Here is a 14,866-nt window from a genome sequence, read left to right as displayed (position 1 = left end):
TGCCTGGCATAGATCCCTGTGGAAAAACACACTTGCTTGGCAGGCCCTACTTCCCTTATCAGAGGATGAGACATTTATGTATTTAAAAGGCACTAATTTCAAAGCTCTGGAGTCCAGAAGCCAGGGAATTTGGATGGTTATCAATACCAACATAAGTATAATGAGAAGTGAATAATTCTGTTGAAAGCTACCCCAAAGCCATGTAGTACCTGTGAGTGATAATGTTCTTAGTGTTGTCTAGGTTTTTGGTATTGAGTAAATAGATTTCAGCTCTGCCACTAACTGAATGGATGACCTTGAACAAGTGGCAAAACTTTCTGTGGTTTAGATTTTTCTTCAGCAAAATGAAAACTCAGATAAAAGCAGAGAAACTTGAAAGTATCTGGTACAGAGAAAAGAGCACAGGTTGGGGTCAAATACAACTGAATTTCAATCTAACTCTGAGTGACATTGAACAATTTATATAATTTATCTCACCCTCAACTTTCTACTCTAAAAATTGATACCTTATAGCATCATTAAGTAGATTTAGAAAACATAGAAAGTGCAAAATAGAGTAGCTGGCACATAAGAATTGCCATCATAATTAGTACAGCCCTAAAGTTTATTTTAAATATATGGCATGCATGTACCAAATATATACCATGTCATAACTCATGAAGGGCAGACATCAATTATAGAACCTTTGAATAAGAAGGGGCTTCATCCTGGGTGGTAAAATTTATTGAAATTTAAAAATGTTGCGATAAGAATATTTGTGCACTCTTATAATAAAGAGGCAGTGATGTTGTAGATTATAAACCCAGAAAATGAAAACCTCATGTACTGAAATTTGGTAAGCTAGAAAAAATATTTTACTATAATTAAAGTGATCTGGGTTATTTCTTTTCAGATCCTGTCACTAACTAGATTTATGACTTTCAATAAGTTATTTCCAACATGAGTTTTCTCTTCTGTAGTGACAAGTGCATTAGTCTCTACTCCCAATTGTCAAGTAACAAAAATATGACTTGAACTAGTTTCAACATTAAAGAACTATTACTCAACAGAAAAGATCAAATTTAGTGCTAAGGTTAGGTATGGCTAGGATAAAAGACTCAAACAATGTAGTTGGGGTTCCATTTCTCTCAAGTACACTCTCTCCAAGTAATGAATGTAATAGAAATACATAATCAGAACTGATACTCTGCCAGGGGAAATGTATCCTCTTCCAAAGGTTTGGCAAAATACATATATATGTATATGTACATCCCAGGGAGAATTCTGCCTTCTCTTCAAGCACGTGCCCATGGCTAGACCAATAGTTTTGACTGGGGCTTTGGGTGTTGTTCCATTCCTGAGTCATGTCTCCGGCTCTATGTGTGGTGAATAGAAAGGAAGAAGGGCCTACAATCATCAGAACCATATGGAATTCATTTCTCAGCTAGGTTGGTAGGTCTGTTATCACCAAGAGGAATTGATGTTGTACTGGAAAAGAAGGTGGTGGCTTGTATGATCTCAAGTTTCTTCATAGCTTATTTTTTCTGTATTCTGTTATTCTAGATCCCGTTACAAACAAGTACCTGAGAAGCTAGTTAAAATCTGAAGCAATGAACATTTAACATAACAAAAGAGCAAAAATATGATGTTTTACAACAAATAGAAATTTTACATGAACATGTACCCTGCGGTGGACAAAGGATAAGTAAGCACGAGGCTTTGTGCCTAGTGCTCTACTAGGCTTTGCTGGGAAGACATGATGTGCTAAGGCTGGAGATGGGGAAGCCAAGGCAAGCACAGAGAAACAATGCAGGACCATTTGGGAAGGTCACTGGATAGGCTTGGAATCATAACATCATGATACATAGCCTCATGTAAGTCCCCAAGGCTCTCTCTGCCTCTGATCTTTAAAATGGTTACATAAACACCAATACCTAACTCTCCAAATAATTGCAAACACCAAAGAAATTAAAAGTAAAAGCATTTCAAAAGTGTAATGCAGTTCAGATATAATTATTTTTGCAGAACAGATTTTAAACAGGTACTAGATTTGTGATATCATTTATAAATGCTGCAGAAATTCAGATAAAGCAGAGGGCAGTAGGTAAGAGTCTGATTACACAGGGAAGTGTGATTAGAGTGGGGCTGAAGAAGATGGACGTGATTTGGACAGCAAAGAGGAGGGAGAAATCTACTGTAACAGATGAAGTATTCTGACTTGACTGGAAAATAACTTTAAGAAACTCCCAGTTTCATAGTTTTCTAACTCGTGCTAGTTTTCAGTCAAGTCTAGTTTTCCTTTTTCTGCTCACTGTATTTGCTTTGAAAGCATGGACAAATTCCACAAGTCTTGCTTGGTGAAGAAAGCACTACGTGCTAAGTATGTGCCAGAGAGAAAACCTCTTTAATGCTTATAGGAAAGAAAGGAGATTTGGCAAATAGTCTGAAAACAATTTGGAGTCCGGTATTAAGGAGATCATGGGAAAAGGCTGCATAGAATCAAGTACTTAACTTCATCCTTGGTATTTCAAGTAACAAGTGTTACATGAAGAAACAGAGCTATTGAGCAGTTGATCCTACATTACTTTTTTTTTTTTCAGAAATAAAGTATTAGCAATTATAATTTTCTCTAGGCTCTGATAGCTTTCACACTCTTCTAATCCTTCTAATTCAACAATGATTTACTATGCCAGGAACTTGTCAGTTTCAAGGAAGACGGAGAGAAAGTTTTTGTACTTGACCTCAAGGAGCTTGTGTCTTGTGACTTAAGCTGGAATGACAGTTCAAAGAAGGTAACACAAGAGAAGGTGAATTTTTAGACAGCACATGAAGAGGTACCCATGCAGACATTGCACAATTCTGAGAGGCAATAGAGCAGGACTGTTCTGAGCTGAACCAAGTTTAACCCCAAAATCTGGATTAATGAAACCATTTTTAATTTATGTTGAATGGAGATCCCAAACATTAATATTTGTTATTTGAATCATATTTATTTTACAGATGCGGATCAGAAAGCCACATGGACTTGTGTAGAGCAACATAATTACACAGTGAATTTTCTGATTCTAAATGTTCCTTTTCCACTGTACTTCTTTGCATTTTTCAGTGTTGTTTCTATGTGTTTGTCTTGTCCTATCTTACCATTTTTAATTTGTGAAAAAAATATGTGAATTAATTGGTCAAGTAATTATTGAACACACATTATTAACAAGGTACTATGCCAGCCACTGGAATTACCAAGATGAACGAATTTGGAAGGCTGACAGGCTTAAGATGTATTTGGGAGATAGGAAACAATAAGACTTATTAATTGATTGGAGGTTTAATCAATTTTCTCTATTTTTCTGGTTTTTTAATTCATTGATTTATACCTTTATTTTGATTATTTATCTCCCTATACTTATTTTGGGTATACTTTGCTTTCTTTTCTAGCTTCTTAATGCCACCTAAGAGTACTAATTATAAACCTTTCTTTGTATCTAATCTAAGCATTAAAAAAACTTTAAATGGACAAAATACTTGAATAGATACTTCTCCAAAGAAGATATGCAAATGGCCAAGAAGCACATGAAAAGATACTCAACATCAATAACCATTAGAAAAACTCAAATCAAAACCACAATGAGATACAACTTTATACCCATTAGAATGGCTATTATCAAAAGAACAGATAATAATACATACTCACAAGACATAGAGAAATCAGAACCGTTGTGCATTGCAGGTGGGAATGTAAAATGGTGCAGCTGCTGTGTAAAAAAGTATGGCAGTTCCTAAAAAAAATTAAGTATAGAATTACCCTATGATCCATCAGTTTCATTTTGGAGTATATACCCCAAAAATTGAAATCAGGGTCTCAAACAGACATTTACACATTAATGTTCATCGCAAGATTATTCGCAATAGCCAAAAAATGGACACAACCTAAATTTCCACCAATGGATAAGCGGATAAACAAAATTTGGCATGTGAATACAATGGGATATTATTCAGCCTTAAGAAGGAATAAAACTCTGATATAATATAGATGAACTTTGAAGACATTATGCTAAATAAAATAAGCCAGATGCAACAGGACAAATATTATATGATTCTACTTATATGAGGTACCTAGAATCCTCAAATTATTAGAGACAGAAAGCAGAGCAGCAGTTACCAGGGTCTACGGAGAAAGGAAATGGGGAATTTTTATTTAGTGGGAACAGAGTTTTATTACGGGATGAAGAAAAATTTCTCAATAACTTTTTTTTTGAGAGGGGAGAACTAAGCAATGTTTTAGCTGCATGTTAAGAAATAAGTGTGTACACCCCAAAATTCATATATTCCAGTCTCAATTCACAACGTGATGGTATTTGGAGAGGTGTTTTGAGAAATATTAGAGTTAGATAAGGTCATGAAGGTGCAGTCCTTATGATGGAATTGGTGGCCTTATAAGAAGAGGAAGAGAGATCGCCCCTCCTCTCTTGCTCCCTTACTTGCCTCCACAAACCAGGAAGAAAGCCCTCAGTCAGATCCACACCAGCCAGTACTTTGGTCTTAGTCTGGGGCTTCCCAGCCTCCAGAGCTGTGAGAAATTAACCTCTGTTGTTTAAGACACCCAGTCCATTGTATTTTGTCATGGCAGCCCAAGCACACTAAGATGCTGCATCCCACAATTTAGTGTCTGTATTTTATTTCCATTAAAATAGTTTTTTATTTATCTTGTGATTTTTTCCTTGACAGATGGGTTATTTAGAAATATGTATTGTTTAAATTTCCAGCTATGTTGGTGGGGGAGGGTTTCCAGATATTTTTCTGTTGCTGATTTCTGAGTCAATTCCTGGTGTGTCAGAGTACACAGCTGGTATGATTTCAGTCCTTTCAAAGGTAATGATACTTGTTTTATGACACAAAATATGGTCTATCTTGGTAAATAAAATAATTTTTATTCTTCACTTGATGGGTGGAAAGGTCTATAAATATAAAAAAACTTAGATTAAGTTGGTTTATAATTTCTTCTATATTTCTATTGATTTTCTGACTATTGTTATATCAGTTAGTGAAAAAGGAGTGTTGAAATTTTTAACTATATTTCTCAATTTTTCTATTTCTCCTTTCAGTTATGTCAAAATTTTGCTCCATTGTATTTTGAATATCTGTTATAAAGTTCATGCAAATTTATGTTGATTATGTCATCATAATGAATTCATCTTTTTTATTATTATAAAATGTCATTATCTCTGGCAATAGTTGGTACCCAGAAGTCTACTGTGTCTGATATTAATGTTGCCATTCCAACTTTCTGATAAATGTTATCACAAAATATTTTATTCCATCATTTTATTATTTTTAAGTAGACTTTTTATTTTTCAGGACAGTTTTAGAGTCACAGAAAAATTTAGATTCTGGGGCTCTAGCTACAGAGGACGTGTGTTAGAGAACTAATTTTGTTTGCAGATCGTAAGCTTTTTTTTAAATTTTTTTTCTATGTTCTTCATTTTGGATAGTGTTTGTTGCTTTCTTTCAAGTCCACTGATCTTTTCTTCTGAAATGTCCGATCTATTTTAATGCATTCAGTGAAAATTTTACTTCAGAGGTTATTTTTCATCTGTCGAAGCTTCATTCATTTTAAAAATATTTCTTCTTCCATGTCTTTCCTCTCTAGGTTCATGTTCCTTTAAAATTCCTATAAACATTATTTTAAGATCTTTGTTTTTTAACAGTTCTATCTCTGTTCTTTATGAACCTTTCTTTACAGTCTTCTTCTTCCTGATTGTGGGTCACAATTTCTTGCTCCTTCACTAGGTCGAGCAGTTTTTGATTGGATGTCAGATATTGTGACTTTTACATAATAGAGTGCTCTATTTTGATGTAGTATTAGACAGACTTTTAGACTTTGTTATAGCAAGCAATTCATTTATTTGTTCAATAGTTTGTTCCTGTTAAGCATCGTTTTCAAGTTATCTTAGGTCTAGTCTGTGGCAGATTTTCCTATAGGTGGAATTCAGTACAAATACTAAGACCTTACTGTTCTAGGATTCCTAATAATTGTCCCCTGTATTTTACAAGTTCTCTTCCTTCTGGATGTAAAAAGTCACAAGATCCCATTCCTGTGTAAACCTGGGAATTATTGAATTTACAGCTCTTAGGTAATTTTTCTTTTCCCAGAAATTGTTTTATGTGCATATTTGTGAAATTGTATCTAATACATGCACAAACTGTCACTTAAAGACTAAAGAAGACTTCTGTGCAGATTTTGGGAACTCTCTTCACTAAGCTCACTTTTCTCAAGGATTCTGCCCTGCAAATTCAATTCACCTAAGCTTCCCCAAACTCCAATTCTATTGGCGTTTGAAAAAAAAATTCTACTGGCAGAGGAGCTAAGGGTTGAGGGAAGAGGATAGCTCTAAGCTCCTTGATTTCCACTGGCAACAATCAGCAGAGGTTACATAACTGACTATATTTTTTAAAATATTAGCTGTTCATCATTGGTAAGTAGACTTTGCTGTAAAATGAAACTTTAAAAAGTAATCTATTTTCTGGCTTTCAGATGTATGGTCAAAGGAGGAGCAGTCTTTGGGAGTCAATGGTTGCCACAGAAACGTTTTTAAGTTGATCTTTTCCTGCTGAGAGGTGCTTTGCATACAGGCCATTCAAGGTGAGGCAAATCCCTAAGGGGCAGACTCAGGCAATGCCAATTAATTAGATCGGTGCAGAAGAATCAGAAGGAAAGGAAGAAGGGAGGGTAGAAAAACGGCTACTGAATTATGGATAAGTTAGTTTCAGATATTTACAAAAGGTATTGTCTTAACCACACTCAAGACTCAGATCTGCTTTTGCCACATAAAATGTTGGTTTGCAAACTTCAGAGTCCTACAGATCATTTCCTGGATGTTTGCCTTGGACAATAGACCTAGTTTCTCTGAGCTTTAATTTCTTCATCTGTAAAATGGGGATACTGATATCAATTCTGCAGGTTGTTAGAAGAATTAAAAGGGAAAACAGATGTAAAATACCTAGCATATTTCCCAGAGTATTGCAGGTGTTCAAAACATTGTATTTCCTTTCCGTATCTCACTGAAATCCTCTAAGGCTTAGCTTACTCTCAGAAAAAACACTGTATGGTCAGTCTCCATACTTCATTTTTGTTTGTAAATATGCATAAAACTATTGAGAATTATTTGGTTTCCCTGTGGCTTTCTCACCTACTCAAACAGATTATTTAAATCAACATGAAGAGATAATGATAGTTTAAAAACTGGATGCCCTACTTAGTAGAATATCCTCATATACAGAGGAACAAGTTTCAAATAATTGTATATAATCAACATATAAGCCATTAAAATATAGATTGAGTATAACTGAATCTCTTTGATGATTCAGAGGCTACTTAGCTTCTTTTAGGGCTCACGTTCAGGAATATCCATTTCACAGAAGAGTTGAACTAACAATTATCCAGATTGGTTTATTGAGGAGAATGGGAAAGGTGGCTTTATAAATAAATAGCTTTTGAGAACTTGTGCTCCCTAAATGTGCTGCTATGAGACAGTATGCAAAACACTGGTGATAGAAAAACAAATCAGACTAGTCCTAGTCCAGGATAAGCTCATTAGGGTAGATGAGGAAAACATAAAACAGATATTAGCACCAAAAATTTTTCAGTACAATGGAGTCACAGAAAAGAGACATCTTAAGCTTGTTTGCAGTGACCAACTTGGGCTACAACAAGCACTGCTTGCAGTGGCATCAGGAAAAGCCAGATTCATCTAACAAAGGCATAGTTTGATAAACAAGATGACAACACTAATCAATTTTTTTTCAGTGAATCTCCACAATCTAAGAATGAAGATGGTCCCCTTTAGCCTAACATACAGTTTGTCCTTTCACAATCAAGATAGTAGCAACTCTTGCAGCCTTCTCTCCTTTGACTGTTATAAGCACTCTCCATAAAGTTTGTCCAAGAACCCCTGATACTTTCCTGAGGAAGCCTCCAACATTTCTATGACACCAGCCCCTACTACTTTTACTAAGTGCATAAATATGATGGGGCTAAATAGAGGTGACAGGTGACCAACAGAGGCAGAACAGGTAGGGGGAGCCAATCAAGACTGTCAAGTGTCTCCATCTTCACCTTGACAAGATGACATGCGGATTCTCATCTTTTATACTCTTTAGTGATGACGGACACCTTAGGCTATATTGATTTATGGCTCTGGCATTGAGACTCCCCAGCGCATTCTCTGTCGCATGATACCTTGCTTCTTAATCAACCCTTGCTGATAATTAGGATTTCCATATAGGTGATTCTGAAAATTCTTATGGCACAGACTATATTATATGTTTAACACAACATTTTATATTCCTAGTCACATAGGAAGTCTATGTTTCCCAAATCTCCTCTGCAATTAGATTGAGGTGGTAGAAATGGATTGTGGCCAATGGGGTATGGGAGATATGACATAAGACAGGCCTGGCTCTTTACAATTTCTCTTAAATCCTCTTAACTTCTCTGCACTGCCTATGCAAACTTGGAAATCATGTGTTTCCAAATGGCAAATCTACAACAAGATGGAGGGCGGTTCTCTACCTTACTGCCTTACTGTTTTTTTGTTTTTTTTGTTTTTTGTTTGTTTGTTTTCGACAGAGTCTCACTCTGTCACCCAGGCTGGAGTGCAGTGGCACCATCTCAGCTCACTGCAACCTCCACCTGCAAGCAATTCTCCCACCTCAGCCTCACAGTAGCTAGAATTACAGACACAAGCCACAACACTAGGCTAATTTTTGTATTTTTAGTAGATACAGGGTTTCACCATGTTGGCCAGGCTGGTCTTAAACTCCTGACCTCAAGTGATCCACCTGTCTTAGCCTCCCAAAGTGCTGAGATTACACGTGTGAGCCACCACTTCCAGGGTCTACCTTACATTATATCTAGTATGAATGGAAACACATAAACACACACACACACACACACACACACACACACACAATCAAGCCACCATGTCAGCTAGTGTTAAGTACCCCAACAAGCACAGCCAATAAATATATCTGTTCCTCAACTTCACTTTAAAATTTTCTGCTTCTACTCTTTCACAGTATGTTGAATACTGCTTGTTCTTCAAGAATCAGATAAATTTTCACCAATTTACTAAGCCTTCTGGACTTCAGCATTCATTTTCCCATATTTATGTGCCATACATTTCACATATAGGATTGTTGCATCTAAAGAGAAATAAAGTACAGTATTGCTTTCCAAACTATTTCACATCATGACACATATAATACATAAAAATATTTGTATGGTACAATAGAGTAAACGGGTAAGGCTGTTTTTGAATGATGCCAGAGAACCACCTAGGGAATTTCAACAACCCCGAGATTCTGCTCAACTGCCTGGAGGCAAATGAGAATTGAAAGAACATCTGTCATCCTTTTGTAGCATACCAATATGCCTGGAAAGTTTTGAAAGAGAAGAAGCCTACTCAAGCAGAGTCTTAGACAGTGAAATTATCTTGGTGCTGTCACCATACTTCAGAATCTGAGCCTAAACTTTTCTCAGACTCTCTTAAAATACAATATACAACCATAAGAAGAGTATTTATTGAGTATGCTATGCATTGAATTGCCTCAGTAATCCCCACAACATTGAGAAGTAGCCTTCATCATTTGCTGTTAGGTGAGAAAACCAAAGCCCAGAGATGGTGAGTAATTTTCCCACAGCCATGCAGTTTGGGGAGACTGCACTGGAATTAAAATGGGTTCAGTTCAAAAGTGATACTGCCTTTGTCAAGACACTTCTCTCTGTCAATGAACCGAGAGTGATTATACCAACCAAACTCAACGGAAAAAAGTGATATATGAAGTGGAAATCCAACTTATGGCTTAAAAATGAGAAATATATTATCATACAATTAGGAAACTAATTTCATCTCCCTATTGCATTCTGTCTCATCTTAATTCTCAGAAAATAAAAATCCAGGGACACTGAGACCCAGTTGAGAAGTAATGATCTAATGGGCTGATTACAATGTACTATATATTTGCCTGTAAATTGCAGTACAAAGGACCAAGGTAAGAGTTGAGAAGCAGTGTCTTGGACTGTACAAGATTAGACGTGAATAGTCCATCCAATAAAATGTGGCACATATACACCATGGAATACTATGCAGCCATAAAAATGATGAGTTCATGTCCTTTGTAAGGACATGGATGAAATTGGAAATCATCATTCTCAGTAAACTATCGCAAGAACAAAAAACCAAACACCGCATATTCTCACTCATAGGTGGGAATTGAACAATGAGAACACATGGACACAGGAAGGGGAACATCACAGTCTGGGGACTGTTGTGGGGTGGGGCAAGTGGGGAGGGATAGCTTTAGGAGATATACCTAATGCTAAATGACGAGTTAATGGGTGCAGCACACCAGCATGGCACATGTATACATATGTAACTAACCTGCACATTGTGCACATGTACCCTAAAACTTAAAGTATAATAATAATAAAATTAAAAAAATAAAAAAAGAAAGTTGTCAACCTGGGGTAACGCAAAAAGAAGGAGTACAGGTAAAAAGCCAAACATGAAAAGTCAAAGGGTCATGAGGAGAGAATTTTCGAATCAAGGTAGAGAGCCCTAACGAGAGTTACTCAATACTAAATGCAGGCAGCTAAACTGGTGGGCAAGAGCCAGGTAGGAATCTCTGAGAAGGGACAGCAAAGGATAGGTCACAATCTCTCTCTTCCAGAAAAGTCAACATGGAACCAAGTATATCAGCACAGAAATACTTGAGGACTATGAAACCTTAACAAAGGTAAGGGAAGGAGACTAATTATGCTAGAGTCATCAAGTTGGTTTGGTGATGCCATCCTAGTATAGAAGAAACTGCAATATACATCTGATTATGCAATCCCAGTAATTTATCTTTCAGGAACATTATCTGTCAATAATAATGGAACCATGCTGGTTATATGGCCCTAGGTTCTGCAATTTCATTTCCTACCTTCAGCAGAGCCCTATTCTGCTTATTCCCTGAAGAGAATTAGGAAGAGGAATGAAAGAAACCCTGACTCCATAATCTATTGTTTTAGCCTCCCCGGCATGCATTTTGCCCTTTCCTGCTACAGCATGATGATTTTCCCTTTGAAAATTACTCATTCTGGTTAAGAAAGAACTCATCTTCCAGCTTAAGGCACATAAAATGCCCAGACTGAGAAAACGAATATTTTCTATTCCCCTGGATAAGAGATGGATTGAGAGTCAGACACACAGTCCAAGCTGAACAGTGTAAATCATATGAGATTTTTGTTAAAGTTATTGAGAATGAGACACTCTTTCTGAAGTTATGCAAGATGGAAAGGATGTAATTCTAGAATTAATAATGAGAATCTTGACATAAGGAAAGAAAAGCCTGTCTGAGAATGAACTAAAATAAAAGTGAATAAAAAGATAAGCAAAAGATACAGAAACAGATTTCTGATGAAACTCAAACACCTAGGTCCAACAATGCCCAAAGCCAATTACCCTTGACTTTCAGTTATATCAGCATTGAATGACTCTTCTCTTTATTTTCTCAAGTGAATTTGAGCAAAGATAAAATCACCCTGCTTCTTTAAGGTTACCACTCTGAATTAAATCAGCCCCAAAACTATTGACCAAGAAAGCCTGGGCATTCCCCAGAGTTTTACTAAACTTTAAGTTTGTTTCTTCTTGACTGTAGGTCCCTGAGCTCTTTTCTTAGATTTACTTTAGAAAACTTGCAATTGTAAATTATTTCTCTGCCCTTTGTGATGTAAATTTTCTCCCAGCCTCATGACAGTTTTATAATACAGGATTTTTTTTTCAAGGACCTAGGCACCATCCCTTTGAAATATAATAATAAAAAATGTAATACCCCTATCTCTCAGTTTCTGTGGGAGAGTAGGAGCCTAACTACAATAAGGGACAATTAGTGAACTCAGATAGCCTAATCACACTGACCAACTTCTCCTCCAATGTATTTCAGTACTTTTCCATGAGCTCAACCCAGAGTTTAAAAGCCCTCCAGCCCTTTGTTTCAGTGGAGTTGAGTTCTTTCTCTCTTTCCTATTGCAATAGTCTTGAAAAAAGTCTTCCTTGCCTGTTTAACTCTGGCTAGTGCAATTTTGATTTGACACTATTTTATGTTGGGACTTCCTTTTGTGTAAAGTAATGTGATCCTTTATTTAAGCCAATTGAGTAATATCTTTTTAGCTAAAAATATCTTAACTGGAATCGAGATTGTTGTTACTTTTTTCTTTACAAAATCTTAACGATCTTTGGAAGATTTAGAGCTCTAACCTTCTACATAATCTTTCATTAAATTGTTGTGCCTAATTCTGCTTTCATTTTCATTCCCTAGGGCTTCAGAGCAATTTCCTATCATGGCCTTTTACATTACTTTGTTCACTTGCCAGTGTTTTTCCATATCAGAGCCATATGTCATATATTTACCTGGAAAATTATGATAAGAGGTTTTTCTATTGCCTCTCACTCCTTTGAACTTTTCTGTTGCCTCTTTACTCTGAAAAGAGGAAGAGGAAGATGAGTAAAAGGAAAAAGAGGAGGGAGAAGAAGAAGAGAAGAGGCAAGGGGGGAGGAGGAAAAGAAGGAAAAGGAAGAGAAGGTAGAGGAGGAAGAAGCAGTGAAAGCTAAAAAAGAAGGGATGAAAACAGAGATGGAAGAAGAATGCTAACAAAGAATGCGCCAATATAACATAAATATAAACTCCCATGACTGTCTTATTTCAATCACTTCCCAAAGGAAAGAGGAGTCTTCCACCCAAAATGAATTATGGCCTTATGTTGGGTAAGGGTCAAACCAAGAGCATTGTCTCTAAGTTGGCTATGCAAGGCACACCAAATGAAGCAAAAGCAAGACCTTCTAAGAGGTTCCTTTGTAGACAAGCACAGATGCCTAAGAACACTATTTAAACCCATGGATGACTGAACTGTAGCCAAACCTTATTTCCAGGTCATTGGCTGCATCTCTCATCTCTGCCCTGCCTCACAGATGTTGCTTTTCCCATGTTCCCATATGTAACCATGGCCTGCATTCTCCAGGTAACTGACATTTGCTCCCGTAAAGACTTAAGTCTTGTCATGTGAAAAAAAATCATTTTCTGTCCATTATTCACCTGCTGATGTTTGCCTCTCTGTCCCTTCTTTGCCCAAGTGAGCTCAAAATGGCACTGTCCTTCAACCACTTGTAAACAAAATCTGCTTGTTGGTATTGTATTTGTTATTGATTTTTGTAAGAAAAAAGTCTATCAATTAGAAACATATAAATATTAAAGATACTAAAACTTCAAAAAATATATCTCCACATCATTATCTCATCTAAAACAAACCACTTTTGGAATAATATTTAACAAAAAGTATGTTTTAAAACAGATTTAAAAGAACACAATCTAAGCCCGCACATTAGTCCCATCTCTTGCCAGCCTTTTCAGTATTATGCATTTGTAATGTGATAGGTGGGTCACAGCAGATCTTTTCAGTGACGCAGTAATCATTTGGGATATTTAAAAAATAACACTGGGATAAAGACTTCAGACTTCACCCTGAATTAGGTGGGTGGCAGGGTGGGGTGAGGAACGAGAGGGAAGATAAGTGAAGCATAGCTCTGGGAATCACAGGGCCCAGGAACAGAATGGAACCCACACTATAGATTTCACGATTGCTCTTGGAGCTAAGCTCATATGGAAACAGAGAAAGAAGAGGGACTTAAATGCAAAGTCAGAATCACAATTTATTTTTACAAGCTTTTCTTGAATTCCTGCTGTGTAACATGCTACTAGTCACTAAGGTTATAAAAACAATAAATCATGCATTCTACTTATGGACCTCATCAAATTCCACTAGAAATGGTTTCTTTCCATGGTTAACAAAAGACTTTAATACACATTATATTTGATTTTCACAGTATTCCCACAAAAGAGGCAGAGCACATATCAAAATCTCTACTTTACATACAAATGAAGGTCTAGATGTCCAGAGAAATTAAATGATTAACCCAAACTTGGAAATGGCAGTGTTGTTCTATGGGCTCATCTTGTGACTTAAAATATAGCCATCTCTTAGAAATGTTAGCCACCAGACAAATGCCTCCAAAACAATACCTTACAACCCATCACTATGTCAGGACACTATTCTAAATATGATGCTGATGGAATTTGTTTACGAAGTGCATAGACCAAACTTGATCTTAATTGCAGTGCTCATCCTATCTCCAAGATAGAAAATAGATATAACATTTATAAAAAGTAATTTATTTCCAAAGCACTCTCATCTGCATCAATACTTGACTCTCCACATTTATAGGAAAAAGGATCAGTATACATTATCTCTGTAGTATAGATGGAGAAACATGGAGAAACTAAGGCACAGAGAGGTTCCCCCCTCCCCCCACCAAAGGTCACTCATTTAGTTAATTAGGAGTTCCTCTAAGTCTTAAGTCTAGATCTCTCAATTTCCAGTCTAGTCCTCTGTTGGCTGAAACTCTGTTAAAAAGAGGAAGGATACTCATACAGGAGTGAGAGTCCTGGGGCATTTAATTCTCTTTAGTTTTTTCATCAAATGAGACAATATTTGGTGATTGCAAATATGTGCACGGCAGTCAATTGTAGTTTTATCTCTCACTCTAGATTATAATGGTATATTCCCTAAAGATCCTAACAATGACCTATGGTCACATTACTAAGAACAATTTGAATACAGGATGCCAAGTCTTACCATTCATCACTCATTCACTTCAGGATTCTGGTAATAGATAATACATACAAGGAGAAAAACTTTATAAACCTCCAAAATATAGGGTTTCTCATAATAGCATGTGTACCCCACCATCAGGCAAGAACATGCATCCTCAGAAGTTCAATGACTGCATGTTCC

Source organism: Pan paniscus, chromosome 3 (assembly GCF_029289425.2).
Source record: "Pan paniscus chromosome 3, NHGRI_mPanPan1-v2.0_pri, whole genome shotgun sequence".
Lineage (NCBI taxonomy): Eukaryota > Metazoa > Chordata > Mammalia > Primates > Hominidae > Pan > Pan paniscus.
This window is presented reverse-complemented; position numbering follows the sequence as displayed.